This window comes from Aphelocoma coerulescens, chromosome 8, assembly GCF_041296385.1.
Source record: "Aphelocoma coerulescens isolate FSJ_1873_10779 chromosome 8, UR_Acoe_1.0, whole genome shotgun sequence".
In the NCBI taxonomy this organism is placed as follows: Eukaryota; Metazoa; Chordata; class Aves; order Passeriformes; family Corvidae; genus Aphelocoma; species Aphelocoma coerulescens.
The window spans coordinates 15,225,728-15,245,876 of NC_091022.1; positions in this window are offsets into that span (position 1 = coordinate 15,225,728).

Genomic DNA, 20,149 nt, shown 5'->3' on the forward strand with positions numbered 1-20,149 from the left:
TAGGAAACACTCCCGCTGTTGCTTAGCCAGCTGAAGAAAGAATAGGCGCATGTCACCTCTTGCTCGAATAAGAATTTTCCTGGCCTGTTTTGAAAGCCTCTGTCCTAAACATGTCTGCTTTAACGTTTCTCACTAGCTCATAGATTCATTGCATATTTATGCTAAATTCTCTGGTCAATATTTATCAGGAGCACTTCTACATAAGCGGGCATGTCTCCCAGCTCAGCTGCTGTGAGGCGCAAGGCACAGGGAATCACACGCCAGCACCCGGGGAAGTGACCACAAAGACAGAGCCATCGTGGTTTGTGTGGCCCAGGTCTGGTGTGTGCTGGGAAAAGAGAGATGGCAGGGCAACACCCAGGCTCCAGGGGCCATCACAGTACTCTCCTCTCGGTCTTGTGACAATTTGCCAAAGTCTGTGTTGTGTATACATTGATGAAAAAACCCAAGCTGGTGTAAGGGTTTTTCTCTCTGCCCCACAAAGCAGAATATCTACCAACCTTGGAGAGAAATCCTGTCTGCTGTTCCTAAAGCAGAGTATCTATCAACCTTGGAGAGAAATCCTGTCTGCTGTTCCTGGAAATGAGCTCTGTTCCCTGGCACATCACACTGATGCAAGGACCTCTTCATTTCCCAGCTCTGGTAGCAGATCCATGGAAAGCAGCCTACAGATGCTTTGGCATTCTATGTTGGCCATAACCTGCAGGGCTTGGGGCAGCCACAAAGACCTGTCCTGACTGTTTGCAAGCCTTTTGCTATGACACTTAAATGTGCAAACTGGAATGGTTGTAACGGGACTTTATTAGGGCCTTTTCAGAGGGACTCACTGGAGTAACCCTGCTCATTAATAAACGGGCACTGAAATTCTGAGGATTTCTATTTGGGGATGTCGTGGTGTTCCCATACAGGATGATATGGGAGGACATTAATAATTCAGCTAACATTAGCCTCTGGCTATTTTCTTCCTGACTTCCCTATGGAGACAGAAGACATCCGACAAGGTGGCTGAGAGCAACATCCTGATCTACCCATACCCCAACTTTAGCTTCACGTAGATCCAGTAACTGCCTTCAAATCACAGCACATTCAGCTTGACTGAATCTGAATTCAGACTCTATGACCATTAATTCACATGAAGTTATGCAAGAAAATTTTACATGTGAGGTTAACAGCACATGTACGACACAGAAAACTTCTGCAAGTGTTACAGAGGTTTAAAATGTCATCAATAAAAGAGTCCAAAGTTTTTTTAATTATCAGATTTCCAAAGCTATTTTACATAATTCCCTGTATAATCCAATCTTAAACTCAGAAGACACTCATGCAGATGACATTTCCTCTCTGTTTTGAATAGGGATTATTTTTTAAGAGGATACAGAACCTGGAAGTATTTCAATAGCTCTGATATTTAAAGCATATTTAGTGGCATTTATGTTTTAATCTTCTTACCTACTAAACTTTAAAGAGAGCTGCAAGGAATTCAACAGTGAAAAAAATAATTAGACATTAGTTAGTAACATAAAATGCATAGGCAATGGGTCAGTTGATTCATGAACAGGACGTAAAAAGGAATGATTGTCAGGGCAACACAGCACACCCTGCTTTCTACCCTCCAGGAGCAAGGAGTCACACTGCTCATATCCTCTCAACATCCTGAAAGTGTTCAACTGCTTACGGACTTTGGCTACACTGTTGGCGACAGGGTGATCCAAAAGCAATGACCCAAATTCACCAGGTTCCTTATAGATGAGCAGATGAGAGGAATCTTTGCCAGGAAGAGAGGACAGAGGCAGATGAATAATTCTCATAACTTTCATTCTGCGGTTTCTAGCCTGAACACAACACGGCACCATCCGAGCCCTCTCCTGGGAAGACTACTCACGTTAAGCAAATCTCACACAAAATTATACAAATAAAACCTCTCGTTTGTTTTCTGAACTTTGGAGTTTTAGAAACAAAGTCTTGTTTTGATCATACAAGTTCAGCCCTGCTGCCTTAGGGCTGTTGTGAGTCAGGTGGTGATGAGTTACACCTTGTGCTGGTGCTTGTCTTCCTAAACTTTACACATACTCATTTGCTGTTTCAGTCCTGAAAGAGACTGCAGACAACTTCCTGCTTGTTTTTCTTCTCACACGCTGCCTAACCCCAAGAGCAAGGAGCTACTTCGTTAGGAGTAAAGGTATTAATTAGCAGTGAACCTGTTTAACCCACATGCTCTTTTATGCAGCTTCCTAATGAATTCCAAACAACCCTGAGTTGTAATATGACTACTATTTCCTCATATTAGAGCAGATACTCATTCTCTTGAAATTAGAGGCAGTGGTCTAGCAAACAGCTCTTTCCAAGGGGCCCATAGATTGGAGTCTGCTGAAGCTTCCCCACAGTGGGATGTATGACTATATATGGCACTCCTGCAGCATTCTTCCAGCTGACACTGTGCTCTAGGCCAGCGTGAAAAGGACTAAAGGAATAGTGATAAACTGTGAATAAAACCTGTTTGCCTTCTTTCCAGTTTCTCACAAAGAATCACTTACATTAGTGAGGTCTTGTAAAATTTAGAAGTTTCCAGAGCCACCAACCAACACGTGCTCCCTGCCGTCCCTCCCTGTGGAGCTCTGTGCCTGCTAGTGGCTGGGTGCACAGTGCTGGTGGCAGATGGTGGCACGGCCACCAGTGTGGGCACCCCTCCTGGGCAGTCTCATGCCTGCAGCCCAGCCATAGGGTCACTCAGTGGCCTTGCTGGTTAGGATGCCCAAGAAGATCTTTGTTGAGTTGCAGCTTTTTAATCTCTGTACTATCAGCAATAGCTGATTTCAGTTATTTATTTCACTGGGCAGGACCCAGCATGGTCATAGAGGGCACCAGCTTTAATCTCTCTCTCTCTCTGGTTAAGGACCAGGATTCACGTGTGGCTGGCTGAGGAGTGACCTCAGGCTGACCATCGTAAAACACAAATTAGAAAAGCCACATTTCAAAGATTTGGACGCATACTTATTTCTACATTAAAAGAACTGATTTTGCAAAACCTCCCTGTGTGGCCCAAACAAATTGATGTGATTACTTTTAGCTATCAGTGGGACCAAATAGGTCTTATGCAACTTAAGCACAATAAGCCTGGCCATTATTCTATTCTGAAAAATCAAAGATTTCTTGGTGTTACCGTTACTATTGCTCTGTTACTTGTGGAAAACAATTCCAACTATCAGGAAATAATTATGAACAAAGTCCAGTTAATTATACAAGACATCTCAGCTGCCCTAATTAAGGATTGGTTCAATACTGTTCACTTGGTGATTTTTTTTTTTTTAATTGTGAATAGATTTAGTAGAAACCTGGCTGATAAACAAATAATGAGATTGGTGGTCGAGAAGGAATTTGATTAATAAAATTATTCACCAATTATTTATTTCCTCTGGATTATATCATTCTTCCTTCTACCTTAGAACAGGAATAGGAGGAGAGGGATTGCACTGATAGGTTTCAGTGCCTACGTTCCTTCCTGTCAGAAACACCCTACAATCCTGAGACTGAGGATTAAAACTTTATTCATGCAACCATGATAAAATGGGGTAACAATTCAAAGCCATACTAAATCCCTGATGCAGTCACATTCAGGTAGATTCCTGAATCCATAGAATTATGGACTTTGCTGAAAGTACTCACCTTGCATAAATACAATGTTTATGGTATTTGTGTTCAACCATGACAAAACCGTCAGGGCTGGTAAAAACCAAAAAAGACAAGCTATAGATCTGGTTCCACAGCAGATACCCCCCATTTCCTCAGGAGAATTTTCATAACTCCTGTTGACTTCCAAGTGTAGTGTCCCAAGTCCAGAAACAGGCCACAAGCAGGAGAAATCGAGCCCAGCTACCATGGCTGCAGATATCAGACCCTGAAGGTGCCCAGTGCAAGGAATGGGCTCCATGGGCCAGGCAGCCAGGGCTGGGGGGGGAACATGGGCAGGGCACTGGGGAAAGGAGAAAGCCTCTGGTTTGGATGTCTGTGGCTCAGTCCCAGCAAATCCTGGCGTGTTACCACCACACCAACGATGGATGACTGCAGTTTAAACAGGAAAACAGCTTTACATAGGTTTTAAACTACAGTCTGCTAGCCTCATATTTTAATATGAAACTGAAGCAATTTACCTCCTTTTTAATGGATTACAGAAGGAGCTCAAGCATAGTGCTTCTACCCTTGTATGATCAATATCTTTAACATACTCATAAATTATTAATATTCTGCCCACAAAATTAACCACCTCTAAGATGGATAATTGCTCAATACTCAAAAGAAAAAACATTTAAGGAAGTAAAAAGTTTCTTTGTATTTTTAGAAGTTTCTGGTAGCTTGTTGTACAGCAGGAAAGCTACACTGTTTTTTATACAATGTAGTATATTAATTCTAACTTTTTTACTAGTTGTTCTTCCTTCTGTGGCACCATAAAGGGACTCAGCCTATGACTGTTTAATCAGTCAAAAGCCCATACCATGAGGACTGTCTCATTACATTCTTCCTAGAAATGAATCCGTTTTCCAGATGGGAAGGCTTTGGGTAAGAGAAAGGGGCTGAGCTGGTTTAGGAGTTGGCATAAGTCAATATTATTCAGGATTGGTGCATGCAACATTACATAATATCCCAATGCTATCACCACAGTGCTCCTGCTGACATCTCTTCACCAATGTTGTTGATAAGTATCCTAAAGAGGACATGCATCTTCCTGTTAATTAATATCATGTGCTGTATTCACTTAGCTGCATTTCATTAGCTGAATTATAAAATTAGAAAATAATCTTCCAAAATGTGTCTCATTTTTAAAATTTGTGTCTCGTTTTCTGAATGAAGAGGAAATACAGAGATCTCAAATCTCTGCCTAGGGATCACAAAATTTCAGTGCATCTCTGAATCCAATTTTCTTTTTCCAAGTGCTACTCTTTGTGTTCTAATAAGTCTGAATTAGAATATCTTAGCTAAAATCCACAGTTAGTATCAAACTGTAAAGCCTAAAAATGTCTTTAAAAGTTTCAACTAAGGGAGAGCAAATGTGCTCCCACAGAGGGATCTGTGGCTCAGAGCATTGCTTTGTGTCTCAGAGGCTCAAGGAATATTGCAGGCAGTGGAAGGATTACAGGGCTCTCCTTTCCATCTTGCAGCTCTCTGGAAGCTATACTCATATCATGTTATCCTTGATTTAATGAAAATTAATGAGTTTGATAAATGTATTTTAATCTAAACAAGAGGTAAATTATTTGATCAAATATATTCAAGGCAAAATGTTTATATCTATGCTTAACAAACCTGATGTAACATAGCTCATTGCTGGTAAAAACAAAACAAAGAAAACCTCACTTGATCTTTTACACAGCTGCTCCAGGGTGGAGCAGACCCCTAGCTGATACCAGTGCTTGAGATGTGTTTGCAAGCTGCTTGCACTACATGAGCAGCAACCTCATTTCCACCTTCATAAGGATGTAAACACCTTTGCTACCACCTTTGTTACCCTCACTGTAAAGTTTAATGGATTCATTAGGTATGAAGTACAAATTTATTAGGTATGAAGTACAAATTTTCAGCTCTGGAAGTAATCTTTCCCATCAAGTCCATGCCTATGGCCATGGGAAAGGTATCATCCCTGTGAAGAGAACTTTCAGTCCATAGGTGCTCCAGCCCAATACACTGACTTTGGAGGGGTTTTGTTGGGTTTTGTTTGGGTATTGCTTGTTTTGTTTTGGTGGTGATTTTTTCAATCAGAAGTACCAGAAAGCTTGGAAGCTATGAGACCGCAAAAGCACTTCCAGAGTTTTCCGTTACTGACTATAAGCCAGCCTTAAGGAGATTCTTTGTTTACCTTTCATGGATCCTTTGAGCTTACCCTTATTTGCTTAGTTTGTGCCAATGCTGGGAAATATTTGAGCAACATCTTTTCAAAGCTTCTCTGGCTCTTTACAATCATTTCCTTAAAAAGCATAAATGTACATCTGAAAACAAACGCTGGATTTCAGCAACCTCTTGTGTAGCCTAGTAAAATAGCAGGAAGAATAACATATAATTAACCAGACTGACTTCTCCAACTCAAATATGTTACAACCTTCATCATTACAGATTTCAACAGATATTGTGGTGTTATAGTGTTTAAACATATGCATTTCTTTCTTCAAAGTCTAGAGGCAGAATAAATAGCTGCCAAGACAGCCAGAAAGTCCCGGCAGACTTACAAGCAAGAAACTCTATCACTAGTGTGAATGCTAAGGAAGTGGCTGTCTTTATACAATTAAAGTTCAAGGTTGCATCTATAATAGGCTTTTCAGCTGTATTTGAAAGTAATTTAAATTGTTACTCACCCTTAACCTTGTTAGAGATTAGTGGTGGTGAGTATGTAAAGCAGAACAGACTGAAAGGGTTATAATACATTTACTGAAGGAAGAGAGGCTTGTAGCTAGAGAGAATATTATGCAGGGAGACTACAGGGGTTTGGAAAAGCTGCTTTTTGTGAGTACATTTCTCTTACAGCATCTGAATTATTCTTAGGAGATAATTCTTTGGAGAGGTAGTCATGGTCATTTACCAGTTTTGTAAAGATGTTTCTCTGCCATCCAGCCAAGAAATTAAGCAATTTAGATGTGGTTAGTGATGAAATGGGTCCTTCTGTTTCGATCCAACTCTGGTAAGGATATGGGAAAAGATTTTCCCTCAGTAATTCACATAGTTTAAGAGAAATAAAAAGCAAAAAAAAACCCAAAACTCTGATTACCAACTGGTGTTTTCCATAACAGCCTCTGGGGCCAGAAATGCATCAAATTCTTCCAGGCATCTTCCGGAGCTCCTGTGGAACAGTGATATGATTTGAATTGTTTTCACTTTGATTACTGGATTACTCTCTTTGGATTACTCTCTTTGATTACTGTGATTACTCTCACATTGTTCATCCAATACAAAGTGATGTGGGAGCTTTAAGCTCTAAGCATCAAGATCCAACTCTGTTTCAGAAATTACAGAAAAGGAGGGCAGAAAACGGGAAAAGCAGAAGGAAAAAGGGAAATGCCAGCAGGCCAGCCTAGTCATTTAGAGTGGCACAAAGAAAACAAGAAAAGAGAAAGAGGGCATTGAATGAGTAATCTTAAGTGATGGCATCATGTCCAAGTATTTGCAATGTTGCCTTCCATGCACATGGCAAAGTTATGTCTCCCATTACAGAATAATGGCAGGGCACAACCCCATGATTCAGCTGCAGTTCATTCTGGCTCTTTTCACCATTGAAATACTTCTGTGGCAGCTCTGCAAATTTTTGTCCAAGTTTTCAGACTTCCAGGAGAGGTTGAAATGGCATCCCTTGAAATTTACAAAATGTCATTTAAAAAGTACACCTCACCCTATGCTGCTCTTTTCATTTAGCGAATCTGAAAAGGGATGGAGATACTTAAATTCCTAAGGCGTTAATCTCACAACATTTTCAAGAAAGTCAAGAGTTTCCAAAACTCTGCTACACCTGTGTTACACTTTTCACTGTACCCATCACATGGCTTTTAAGCACTTCCAAAGCTCTTGAGTACTTTGTGACTGGCCACACGGCTCAGTAAGCCTCCTGTATGCTTATCTTTTGAAAGTAAGAGGTCAAACCTTTTGAGAGCTGATTCTTCCTAAAGAAGCTTCTGTCACACAAATCATAGACCTGACATAGCCTGTCAGATGCAGGTTCACCAAACAGACCTTGTGGCAGTGTGTGCACTAGTGATACACAGTGTTATCACCACAACCTGATGTCTGGCTGCAGCCCTTATTGGCCTGTGAATTTCACCACAAAGAACAGCTGTGTTTGTTTTGGTTGGTGTTTTTTTTCCTAATAGAGGTGTATGAGACTACGAGTTCCTGATTTCATATATTGTAAACTATATTAAATACACCGAAAATTGTCTGATGATGACTGCTGCTCTTCTAGGCTAATTTCTCTTCTAAACAATGATATGAAAATTCTGGCTAATGGGCTCATGACAAGACTAAACAGGGGTAATAGCAGACTTAATCAAGAAAACAAATGGGATTCATTAAAAACTGGCACTCAGAGGATAATCTTTGGAGAGCTCTAACCTCGATCTATGTGTCCCCATCAAAAGTTAAGAAAAAGAAAAGAAATCTTCAGCTGATTTTATCTTGGGCTGTTGAGCCAATTCAATGGCAATTCATAATGGAAAAATATTATACACAGTTAAATTTGAACTCCCTGCTCCATGTTTTAGAAGATGTATCTTCTTTTTAACTCTTTTTATACTCTATCACAGAACTCACAGTAAAACTAGAATTTTCTTCACAGAGCTGGTGTTCCGGTTTGGCCAAATTTAGAAATATATCCTCTGAGAGAAGGCACAGCTACCCCTTCCCCCCCCCAGGTTCGGGAAAAAATAAATTTTCCTCGAAGGAAAGTGAAGAAGATAAAACTATTTATTTACCAAACACACGGGAAAAGGAAAATAAGGCTAAATAATAAAATGTTTCACTGTGGAGGAAAAAAAAACCTGGGAAAGTGTTAAGAGTCCTCCCTTTGGTCTCCTCGGTGCTGGGGCTTGGCCAGGGCCAGGCCCTCTGTGCCCGGTGGAAAGTCCTCCCGATGTGCTCTGAGGTTGAAAAAAACAGTCCAGTATAAAAGGGAGAAAATCTGGAATTCCAGAGAAGGAAAAACAAAGTCCAACTCTCAGTCTCTCTCTCTCCGGAGAACCAGAAGCTGAAACAACTGGTCAAAAGCTGACTGGAAAGCAGCAAGCCGGGTGCTTCCTCGCTCTCCTCCCGCAGCTGAAAAAAAAAAAACCTGCTATCTCTGTGTGACCTTGAACAAGCTGCAAACTGCCCTGAAAAAGTTTTGCTCAGTTTTTTCCTTCCCCCTCTCAGGCTCAGTTTAGAGGCACAGAAAGGCACAAAAATTAATTTTGGGCATAGGCAGCGATATGGGATACACATCATAACGTCACCCCAAGACAGCTGGGAAGACAAATCAGCTATGGTTTTCACAACTACCTTTAACAGGTAATTTAAGATAATGTTGGAGCACTAGAACCATTTCTTGGCAAATACTGCTAAGAATATATACATAGACACATATATCATACACATACATGTCTTTCATATGTATGTATGATATACTAAGCCTACAAAGTCTTTACATTTATAGATGAGTTGAGTACAGATACCTTCACACACCTACCCTGCACTGTGCACTGTTACAAACTGAAAGGCTAGAAAGTTTCAGAAATACTCTATCTACAATGAATGAAGCCAATTCCCTAAATATAAACATCTTCAAGATTCATCTTTAATTCTGCAGTTCAGCCACCCATAAAAAGGAAGAAAACTTAGAAGTTGATTATTACTCCCCTCCAACAGCTACTGTCCTGTTAAAATATGCACAGAATTACCAGATAAACAGATAACTCCCATAAATCAGTATCCAAGTATTTCTTTAGCCAATGTCATATTATCAAAAAAGAAGTAGTAAAATACTTCTGAATTGCAAGGAATATATGTCCAGCCGTGATCTACTTTGAATTTAAGAGCAAGAAAAAAATGAATATGTTTATTCATTTCTCTTAGAAATGTAAATGCATGGCAACAACTGTTCCTGAAATCCATGTAACCTACCCAAGCTCTCTAGGGGCCAAATGAAGACCTCACTTATGCATCAAAGATTTTTATGGTTGGGGAGCAGGAATTGGTAAGTATATTCAATCTGTTTTGTAACTTCCCCTCTTTGCAAAGACACATTTGCTTTTTGCTAGCAGCTCAAGTGCCACTGTTACAATCCAGGATTAGCTACCTTCTCTTTCCTGCACTTGAAGAAAACCTGACGCAGTTTATTTGCTCTCATTTGGTTCACTAACACTGTGTTCTGCAAAAGCTTATTTACTCTCACTACCACCTCCTAATTACTTTAGGGAAGTTATATTGTTTTGTCATTATGTTCTTCTAGCTCTGTTCTGAGCAGGACATATTTTCTGTTAAAGTGTCCAAATTCTTTTCAGGTGGCTGCACCCCTTGCAGCATATTGCCTTACACGGTGTCTAAATTTGCTAAGGCAATTTGAGCATTATCAGTCTGCTAATTAATGTCCTATAATAATTCTGACCTTTAAAAACTGTCTTCTAGCACTGCTGTTTCACAGGCCTGCTGCACATATGCTTTTCCTTTTTCCTTTTTTTTTTTTTTTGGTGAAGTTTTTCCACCTACAACTTCTGCTGTCAGAGAAGTCCCAGCCCACTTAAGCGTTGTTGACAGAGCTTGGAAATAGTGCTGGCTAAAATTTTGAGGTTTGGTTTGAGGGTTGTTTTTTCTTCCTCTGTTTGCTTGGAAGGCTTGATTATCCCAGCTATTCTTGCAGAAAACACTCAGAAAGAGGAGCTTTTGCATTGTGAGAGTGTGCTGTAAGCTGTCTCCTTGGCGAGCCACATCCACACACACCAGCCCTTCCCCTCCAAGTCAGTAGGTCCAAATATGTAAAGATCAAGAGCAAAAAAGGGAATGACCACCTGAAAGCTGTGGGTGAGCCACAGGGAATCCATGCTTGAGTTTATTTGGTGCACAAAAAACACTACTAATAACCCTAGCTTTCAGGGATAGCCCTGATGCACAAATTCAAGAGATATTTATGGGACACAGAGAGTGTTCCAGCTCTAAGAGACAACCCTTCTGCTTCTGTGACCATATATGCAACCCTTCTGTGGATTCTGCTGTTGACTATCTAGCCTTCCCTGATGAATATTAACAATATGGGGGTGGCTGCAAAAGATTTGTTACTTAAGAATAGAATGAGAAACTTCCTTTGCAGTAGAGTCATTTGTGGGGATACGGATGTGCATGCCACATCTCATTCTCCTGTAATTACAAAGATATTTGATAGCACAACAGCCTTATTAGAAATGGTTTTATATTTTGGGGATTAATCCAGAAAAGGGAAACAATGTGCCAAGTCAGAAACCACAGTAACAATGTTCACTGTGATCCCATCAGAAGAAAGGTTGTGCTTACACCTTACTTTCCCTTCTCAACACTCTGAAAAAGAGGGCCCAGAATAATAATCTGCCTTCCTTGGTAGGTTTGTAGGTAGCCCAGGGAAACACATGGAATAGGAGAGGGAAGGGTCTTGGAGCTGAGGGATGGCAGCAGGCATCAGTGCCACTGTGCCAGGGCTGTGCCCTGAGGCACACCCAGAGAGGACCCTGGCACGTGGCCTGTCCCAGCAGGGTAGCAGCAGTGCTGCCCACCGACCAGGAATCTGCTAGCAGCCATCAGGTCCTTTTGTGCCCACTAAATAACATTTCTCTCTATAATCACCAGCTGTGTTGAGGTCTTTCCAAACAACAGAACAGCTGGAGCCAATGCTTTCACATATTGCAAAAAAAGAAGCAGGGGAGACTGGCATAAGGGACAAGGATATCTTCAGGGGAAAATGACGGTTTAAGAAAAAAATGCAAAAAATGTATCATCCCAGTGATGAAGTTTTGTATGCATTTATGCTCTCAAGATCATAAACTTGAAAAGAGATGCAAACTTTGTTTGTTACAAAAATAATAGCAGAGATATATTTTATTTTAAATCTCCAAAACCATGGTGAGGATTTTCTCATAGTCCTGCAAAGCCATCCTTTATGAACCCGACATCAGGGGTTTCCTGTTATGCAGTTACAAAAGCAGTGGGGATTTTCAAGGGTTTTGCTTGTCACACCACCAGGATTCAGTGAATTATCTGAAGCATGTTTTGCAGCTGTCAGATATCTGTACCTCTATGACGCAGCACAAAACAGAGAAGAGCTGTCCATAAGAGAGAGCTACAACTGTATTCACCTGAGAACAGAGAGGGCATGTGAATAAAAAGAGAAATATTCCAAAACATGTCACTGGAAAAGACAGCAAAAGATATTGACCCTTTCTGTCGTTTCACTAAGGATGTCAACATGTTATCAAAGCTTAAGGAACAGAAACAGTCCCTTTGTACTCCCACAGTATTTCTATGCTTTTGTTACCCATTGTGAACACAGTTATCTAAAACCACAATGAATGGGAACATGCATACATGTGTCACACATCAAACTTTACCTGGGCAGGTTTTCTGTCCTCAAAATTCTTCAAAATTCTTTCTTCAAAATTCTTTGGTATAGGTGCAAAATGCCTCTCTCAGGTAGAGTTAATAAACCTCATTATCAAGATATTGGGTAGGTGAAAAAAAATCTTGTCACAGAAACATCAAGATAGGAAAGATGGTACTGACAGGGAGATACTGTGTTGACAAAACTACCTTGGGCTAATTCCAGTAGATACACAAGAGGTATTTTTCCCAGTTCCATCAGTACATAGCACAGCGTACTCAAGAGGAAGAGGGGAAAGCATTGACTGTAATACTCACCCACTGAATGCAATCAGACCTCTGATAATGAGACACTTGTTCTGTTCATTGGGTTCAGGAGACAAAGTAAGCAAATATGGAAAACCCAAATAACAGAAAAGCTGAAACCAATCTGAGATACACCAGGAAAAGAGAAGATAAAAACGCTGAAGTTCTGACCTTGACCAGTGTGTGTCTCCCCCCATGGGCTGCATTTACCAGTGAAAAATCTGCAGTCACAAATCCCAGACCTTCATTAGACTCCCAGATTTTCTGGTTTCCAGGACGTTCCTGTTTTAATCAGTTTGCATGACAAAGCTGCATGGCCAGTTGTGAGCCCTTGCTAGCACTCACAAAGAGGTGCCAGATTGATCAACCGTGTGAAGGGACTCTACAGTTGCACAAAGCCACTGAGTAGGAACGACAAAGAGCACACTCAGCTTTCAGGAGTTCCTCATCTAAGGTGCAAGAGGGACATGGGTCAAAAAGAGCACTGCAAAGTACAAAAAGTGTCAAGCTTTGGACTGCTGGCTTCATGGAAGTAAGATGAAGATTTTCTATACCCCAGCCAAAGCCAGCACACAAGGCCAAAGACTGCAGCCAGGCTTGATCATAATTGCTGCTGCTGGTTCTCCATCCTGCAAATAGACCGCAGATGGATAGTAACACAAATGATTAATAATAAACACCTAGACTGTTCTGGAGGATGAATGCTGATCTCAGAAGCACAAAGATGTTCTTCCTTGCTGCTTTGGAGAAATGTGGGGTATAACATAAAACTGATCCTGCAAAGACTTTTCCGTGAGCAGCTTTGATCTCCTGCATAGGTCTCCCACCTACATTAACAGATGCATTCACTAATACTTGCAGTTATCAAACACAAAAAACCCCCAAACATCTAAATGTGTTGTGTCTGTTCCAAAGAAACATCTTTAGTGTAGCAAGAAAAAAAAAATCACTATTTGAATCTGAATCTTTCAGTTGGTCTGCAGTGTCTTGGTTTTGGGAGGCAGGACCAGAAAGCCTACAGGATACCACTAAGACTGAAATTGGTGCATTAAATTCATTGGGGTTTGTGGGGGGTCACAAGGTGAAGTGTTTAGCCACATTTTTTTCCAGAGCAGGGGAATAGCAGAGTTCTGAAATCAGAAGAAAAGGGGGGTGAAGCCAACAAGATGTTATCCTGAAGCCAGGGGTAACCCATCTGTGTTCCTGTGCCCCTGTGGCAGCAGGGTCCCCAGCTGGTGCTCCCCTCCACACAGGCAGGAAGCACCCCTTGGCCTCACTGTTCAGTTGTCCTTCAGGTGACAGGGGCAGGTGTTGAAGTCTGCTGTTCTCCAGCAAAGCTTTAGTAAATTATTAATTTTCTCTGACTTCAGTTTTCCACCTTCAGACACCCTGATAGCTTAAATAAGTACATCCCAAGGCTCTCTTGAGAGAGGAGAGAGGCTGGAGGGAAGCAGGCTTCTGCCTGTCTGACAGCTTTGCAAACGCTCCCCTGGTTTTCCTGCCTGCAGTAAGGGTGGGGGGTGAAGAAGAGGAAAGAGATGAAGTTGTCCTTTGACATTTTACATCCAAGCCTTACTGAGATAACCTTTACAGATAATTTTTCCCAGCAGGTGTTAGATATTTCTTGTGAGCATTTAACAGTGAAACATCATTAAGTAATGACTGGCAATAGAAAATCGTTACAAAAATTTTTGGAGGGGTGGAACCAAGACAAATTAACCTTAGGATTTTAAATACAAAGACAACAAGTTCTCTTTGTACTAATCCTATTACTGTGGATATCCTTTCTAGCATACTTGAAGGCAGATTCACTTGGGCTGAACTCACTGTAATGCATTCAAGATGCCCTTTCACCAACTTTTAGAGAAGTAAATGCAAGCAATTACTATTAAAAATAGTTTCAGAGTATTAAAAACATTGCTTCCTGTTTTAAAAGATACTTTTCCAGAAAGATTAATTTTTTCATTTAAAAAAAAAATTCAATTCAAATAATAGAGCTAATTCTATCATTCCATAAATTGTAGCATCATGAAGAACAAATACAATTTCTATATTTTAAAGGTTTTCTTGTTGATCTCAGAACACTGCCAACTCAAAAAGAGTATGTGTGTGGGAGGGTGTTGTTTTAGAGTTTTTTTCAAAAAAAGTTGTCACTAAAGAGGCAAACTGGCACACACATGGAACTGCTGAATCCCTCCGAGAGCAGCCTGGTGGCCCATGCCTGCCCTCAGCGTGGCACCCTGAGAGCAGAGCAGCTCTCACAGCCATTACCAGCAGTTTGGCTGGGAAACCTGTCCTCTAATAGCTGCAGAGCTTCTCATTTTCTGAGGGGAAGGCCCAGCCTTGCTCCACACCTGCCCTTGATGCTCACCCCCACACTCCCCAGCTTTTTTTTCCTTTCCCTCCTCTTTCTGTTGCACCAGTGCTTTCTTATTGCCCCCTTTCCCATCCCTCCTGTCCCAACCTGGCCTGGCCATGTGCTGCCTGACATGTTCCCCTCTCCTGCTGCCCCTTTGAGTAGGAGCTGTGCTGGCCAGCAGAGCCCTGCCATGGCCAGTGACAGTCTGACACATTAACAGCTCTCACCGCTGCATTCCCACTCCGGTGCCAGGGAAGTCTGTCAGCATCCTGAAAGGCTGTGGAGCTGCTGAGTTGCTGCTGTATGGTGTTTTGTTTTATAATGGCTCCATTTCACACTCCAGTGCAGCTGACTTACTCTACTGTATTTCACTCTTCTTAATTAGATTTTGCTCATTTTTCCTGAGCCCCTCCAAAGCCGAAGCAGCACGGCACCATGGCTGCTCTCCGTGCTAAAGCAGCCCCAGGGACTGGATCCTGGGCTGCACCCACACAAGCTGAAAGAAAGAAATGTGTGTTTTACTCTGAGGAAGAAGGTGCTCAGACAAGGAGCTCGGTAAAGCAACAGCCAGGGGCACTGGGAGAGGCAAGCACTCACTCAGCTGCTGCACTTGTGTGTCCCATGGTCTCCATGCTCATCCCACGTGCCAGAGACCCCATTCCTGCCCCTGCTCTGAACACACCTCCTCCCATCCTCTCTTCCCCCTTCCTGCTCTCCACTCACTCTGAATATAGGGGAGTATTTTTTAGAGGAGTGAATTATCTGATAATTATCTCTGACTCCAAGGCCTCTTGGTGCAATATACAGCTCCTGAAGCCCCTGGACTTGTAGGAATTTATAGCAGTAGATTGACAGGAAGTTTTTTCTGCAGGTTGTTTATATTATTGTAAGCTGCTTAGGAGGAAAGCTTTAACAGAACACTAGATAAAAAGAAAATGGGTTTTAAAACCTCCAGTCACTCCTCTTTCTTAACTTGTTCTTGAACAAATGAATGTGAGCCCTGGGAAAGTACCTGAAGGCACTTTCACAAGAAACTAGCACAGAACACAGCAGAATGCAATGGGCAAAACGTCCTCTGCTCAGCGTTTGGCAACAAAAAGCCCCACTGAAAAGCTGGGGGAAGAGCAGGACCTGGGCAGTCAGACTATGAATGCAGGCACTTGGGTATGTGAATAAATAGATGGTCCTTGCTTTTTCTACCAGTAGGATCCCATATCCTGCAGTATCACGTATCTTAATAGCTATTGATTTTTTTTCTATATTCTGCCCACAGCTAGAGCAAAATTTCATTCAAATGAAAAACTCACTAATGTGCTGGCAGTTATCCTGGGTGAAGGAAAGACAAAGGGTTGGGAAACAGAACATTAAACAGAATATTCCTTTTAGCATTATGCAGAGGTCCCATTCAGCAAAGAAGGACCTTCAGGAATCCTAATGAAAATTATTTCAGACTAAGGACAGAAATAGAACAGTTGCCTCTCATCTATAACAATACTGAACTGACACCTTTTAGGGGGCAATTGCATGTCTTTAAGTCACTTATTACATCCTTATCTGCCCCAAGGGTTTGCTCTGTTGAGAGAAGGGCAGCACAAAAAGTAACATAAAATCTCCCCAGTGGTGCCATATGGCAGCCTGTGCTGATGCCTTTCCCCATCATCCTGAGCAGAGGAGGAGTTCAGAGCCCTTGGGAATAGTCTCTCTGACTGCCAGTCCAGGAAGCCCAGTGGAAACATGAGGGTTGCTGTCAGGACAAAACCAGGATCATTGCCTGGCATTCATGGCAGTCCAAGGGAGCTGAAACCTTCACATGAAGAGAAATGAGAATCAAGTAGCAACTCAGCCCGTCCCATTGGATGATACCAAACAATAAAGCAGTCTGAATAAACAGTCTCAGTCCTGTGGTTTTCAAGAGCTGAACACAGGGAAAATGCTATTTTCTCCGTCAGTACTTCTGGTTAATAGGGGCAGACCAAACAGGTTTACTTTTAAGTGCCTGTCTTCAGTTTGGAGGACAAAGGTTTTTCTCCAGGCTGAGAGAAGGTATCAGTTGGCCTAAGTAAAGTCTCAGCAGGAAGTTTCTCTGCAAAATACAGAATTTAAATCATTTATTTGCATTTCTTGTATTTAAAGAGGATACTAAGGGGGAGAAAGAAAGAGAAATCTGGGAACAGCAGGCAGCTTCCTTGGAAGGGAACTACAAACACAACAGTGAAAAGGCAGCTGAGTTCCTGTGCAAAACATGGTATAAAGCCTGGCAATTCTCAATAGTAAAAATAACTCTGAGCAAATTCACAACTCATAGCAAACTGAGCAGCAGCAATTCAGAGTTTACTTAATAAAAGAGTACATTTCTTTAGTATATTCTCTAATATTTTAGCATATTAGTTACTGTGTAATAGGAGCACAAAATGTATGATGGAGATGGAGATGCAGGGAGCCAAACTGGGACTTGGGCTGGAAGGAAAAGCTATTGCAAACCCAAGAGAAGACAAATCTTTTTGTCCTGCTATGCTGCCTTGCTCAGCTGGAGAACTGGAGGTTTAGTGTCTATGGTGTTAAAGTGTGTTTTTTAGGTAGAAGCATAAGCAGGCTAAGGAGCCAAAAAAGGGAAGAGAACCTTTGTTGCTGGAGCTCAAGTCTATAGATGTAGCCCACAAATACAGACTTGGAGGTTGGGATTATAGTTCCATGATGATGTAGTTAGCAGGGATAGTTGAACAGAAGGGTAAACTGCAAACAGCTGTATCAGCAGCTCACACTGAAAGTTTTGATCTCTGCAGAAAAGATAAGTAAACCTCAAAGAGTCAGTGGTCCCATTCATACAGTCACCCCTCCACTTCAGCTCCACCTATGAGTCTTGCTGTCAGGGCTTGGGAAGAGTCCCCTTCCTTCAAAGTGACAGCACAAGAAGTGAATCACAGCTTCTGGGCAGGTGGGAGATGAATTGGTTGTGTCCTGGAACGAGTATCTTCTCAGGCACCCTGCAGCCTCTGGGATCAAACAGGAGCCATCAAGGGAGTCAGTGGCTGTTTTCCCTGGCCTTGCCCTTTGTGCTGTATATGAGAACAAACTTTTGGCACCCATATGGGTACAGATGGCTCCATGCTTTCTTCAGCAGGAGCCATAAAGAAGTACCTGAAAATAGACTGACCTTTTGATTATACACAGCCAACTTGCCTGCTCTTTTAGCTGCTGCCGTTGAGTTTTCCCAAGCAATCTCTAAACATAAAATAGGAGTGATTTTAAAAGAAAATGGGTTCATCAGGTCAGTGGTAGTGTAATTCTGGAAAGGGTATGAAAGTGAGGAAGTAATGATAATGCACGAAATGAAGGGCTGATATAATTTGCCACAGCTGCACTGAGGTAAGAAATTGTAAATAAAACTTCCTGTCGGGCTAGGACATAATGAGTTCCCTACCTTTTAACAGTGCCTGCAAAATAAATTAAAAGAAAACACATACTGCCTTCCTTTGCTTGCAGATAGTATCTATTTATTAAGGTAAAAGGAACAGTGACAGAGAATACTGCTTCTGCACAACAATACTTGCATTAACTCCAAAGTCCTGGCCACTGCCCAGAGATGAAGGAAGTAGGGGCAATGATGCTGGCATGGGAATAAAGTGATCTGAAATTTCCACTGACAGTAAAATAGGGAGAGTATTGGACAGTGGAGGCTTGTCCCTAACCTTCATGTAGCCTTTCTTGTTCTGGAAGGAGCAGCAATTTTAGGGAGGGAGAGGATATTTGAAGGCAATGCCTGTTTCTGTGAGAGAGGTATTATCAGTGGTGGTTAACTGCAGCCACTGCTTTTATAACTTCTGAGTGCTGCAGTACAGACACTGTCCTTGCTGCTCTGAAATTTCAGAGTGGACTTGCAAGTGCAAGAAGCCCACGAACAGAAAGGGAACAGTAGTGTAAAAAGAGTGATGTGAGTAGGACTCCCAATAAAATGTCCATGGCCAAAAGGGGTGGAGCTGAACAAGCTCACTAACGGGCGCACAACGGCTGAGTTTCTGGAATGCACAATCATTAGACAATACTTCTTATAAAACTGTGAAGCTATGCTTTTACCTCAGTGATTCAGATATCACACCAAGTTTCTGTGAACAGAGGTATGGCTAAAAGCAAGCAAACAAGGAAAGAAAAAAAAAGAAGAAGGAAAAAAAAAGACTGATTTTTACCTACACACAACAGGACTCTGCATAGTTACTTCTCATTCCCTTATACCTCACCACAGGCAGGGACCCTATGTCAACTGACTGATCAAGGCCTCTGTGAACTATACACTTCCATTTCTTATCTAGAGAACAAAATGGAAACTATGGTAACAGAGACAGACCTGATAAAGTCCATCAAAGCCTGAGAAGGAAACTCAGTCTACCTCTGCCTAGAGCCCGTGACCTCTCTGCTAAAGCTCCCAACCAGAGGGGCTCTCCTTGTGACAGGATGATGGGGATAAAAATAACTCTTACATAGACATAACCCACTGCACAATTGCTACTGATTTTCACCCGTGCTGTGCTTGGTCTCCTGGTTGGAAGGCAAATGCATACCTCATTTCAGGATATAACTCTTAGAAGGATACATCACTTAAGCTGTTATCCAGAAACTGAATAATCAAAATTTTGATTGGTAATTTTAGCTCAACCTGCTACATTTATCTTAATCCATATTTACATAAAACACATCTGAAAATTGTGCCACTGTTGTAACTTATAACTTCATGTAAAAATACATTTAAAATACAAAGAATATTTCTGAATATACTGCTTGTACAGACAAACATAATTTCAAATTTTGCAGATTTTCTATCTTCTGAAGAAACAGACAAATTTAAAATACAGTATAGGAAACTTTTCTCGCAGGAAGTATGACAGTTTTTTATAATGCACTCAAAGGCAATTTACTGTGACATGACTGAAAAAGTAAAGCTCATTTTTACAGTGTATGGGGGGTTTTTGCAGCATAGTAGAATTCCTGTATGCCTGACAGCACAAAGAATAGTGTGTGAAATACCATGTGGATTTAAAGTGACCAAAAGCAGAGGCTAGTTTATAATTATCTTTGTTGTAGAACCCAAATTCTTTTTGGGGAGGCCTGGAGCAGGGTGTTTTGAACCTCTGAAGAGAAAATAGGTCATTTATGTCAATGAGAAAAGGATGCATCTTGGCTTGTTCTGTTTTCCCACAGCTAGTAACAAACTGCATCCTGAGCTTAAAAGCAAAAAATCTGGTGAGGTCAGCTGTATTTCTGCCATTTGTCTTTCCAGGCTGATTTTTAACTCAGCCTTCAAGTGCTACAAGGAGAACAAGGATATTGTTACCAAAAAATAAATAAATATAAATAGCACACAGCACAGCAGAGCACTTGAGAAAGTGGAGTCTGCCCTTCTTCCTAGAGGCAAGGACTGGGCCA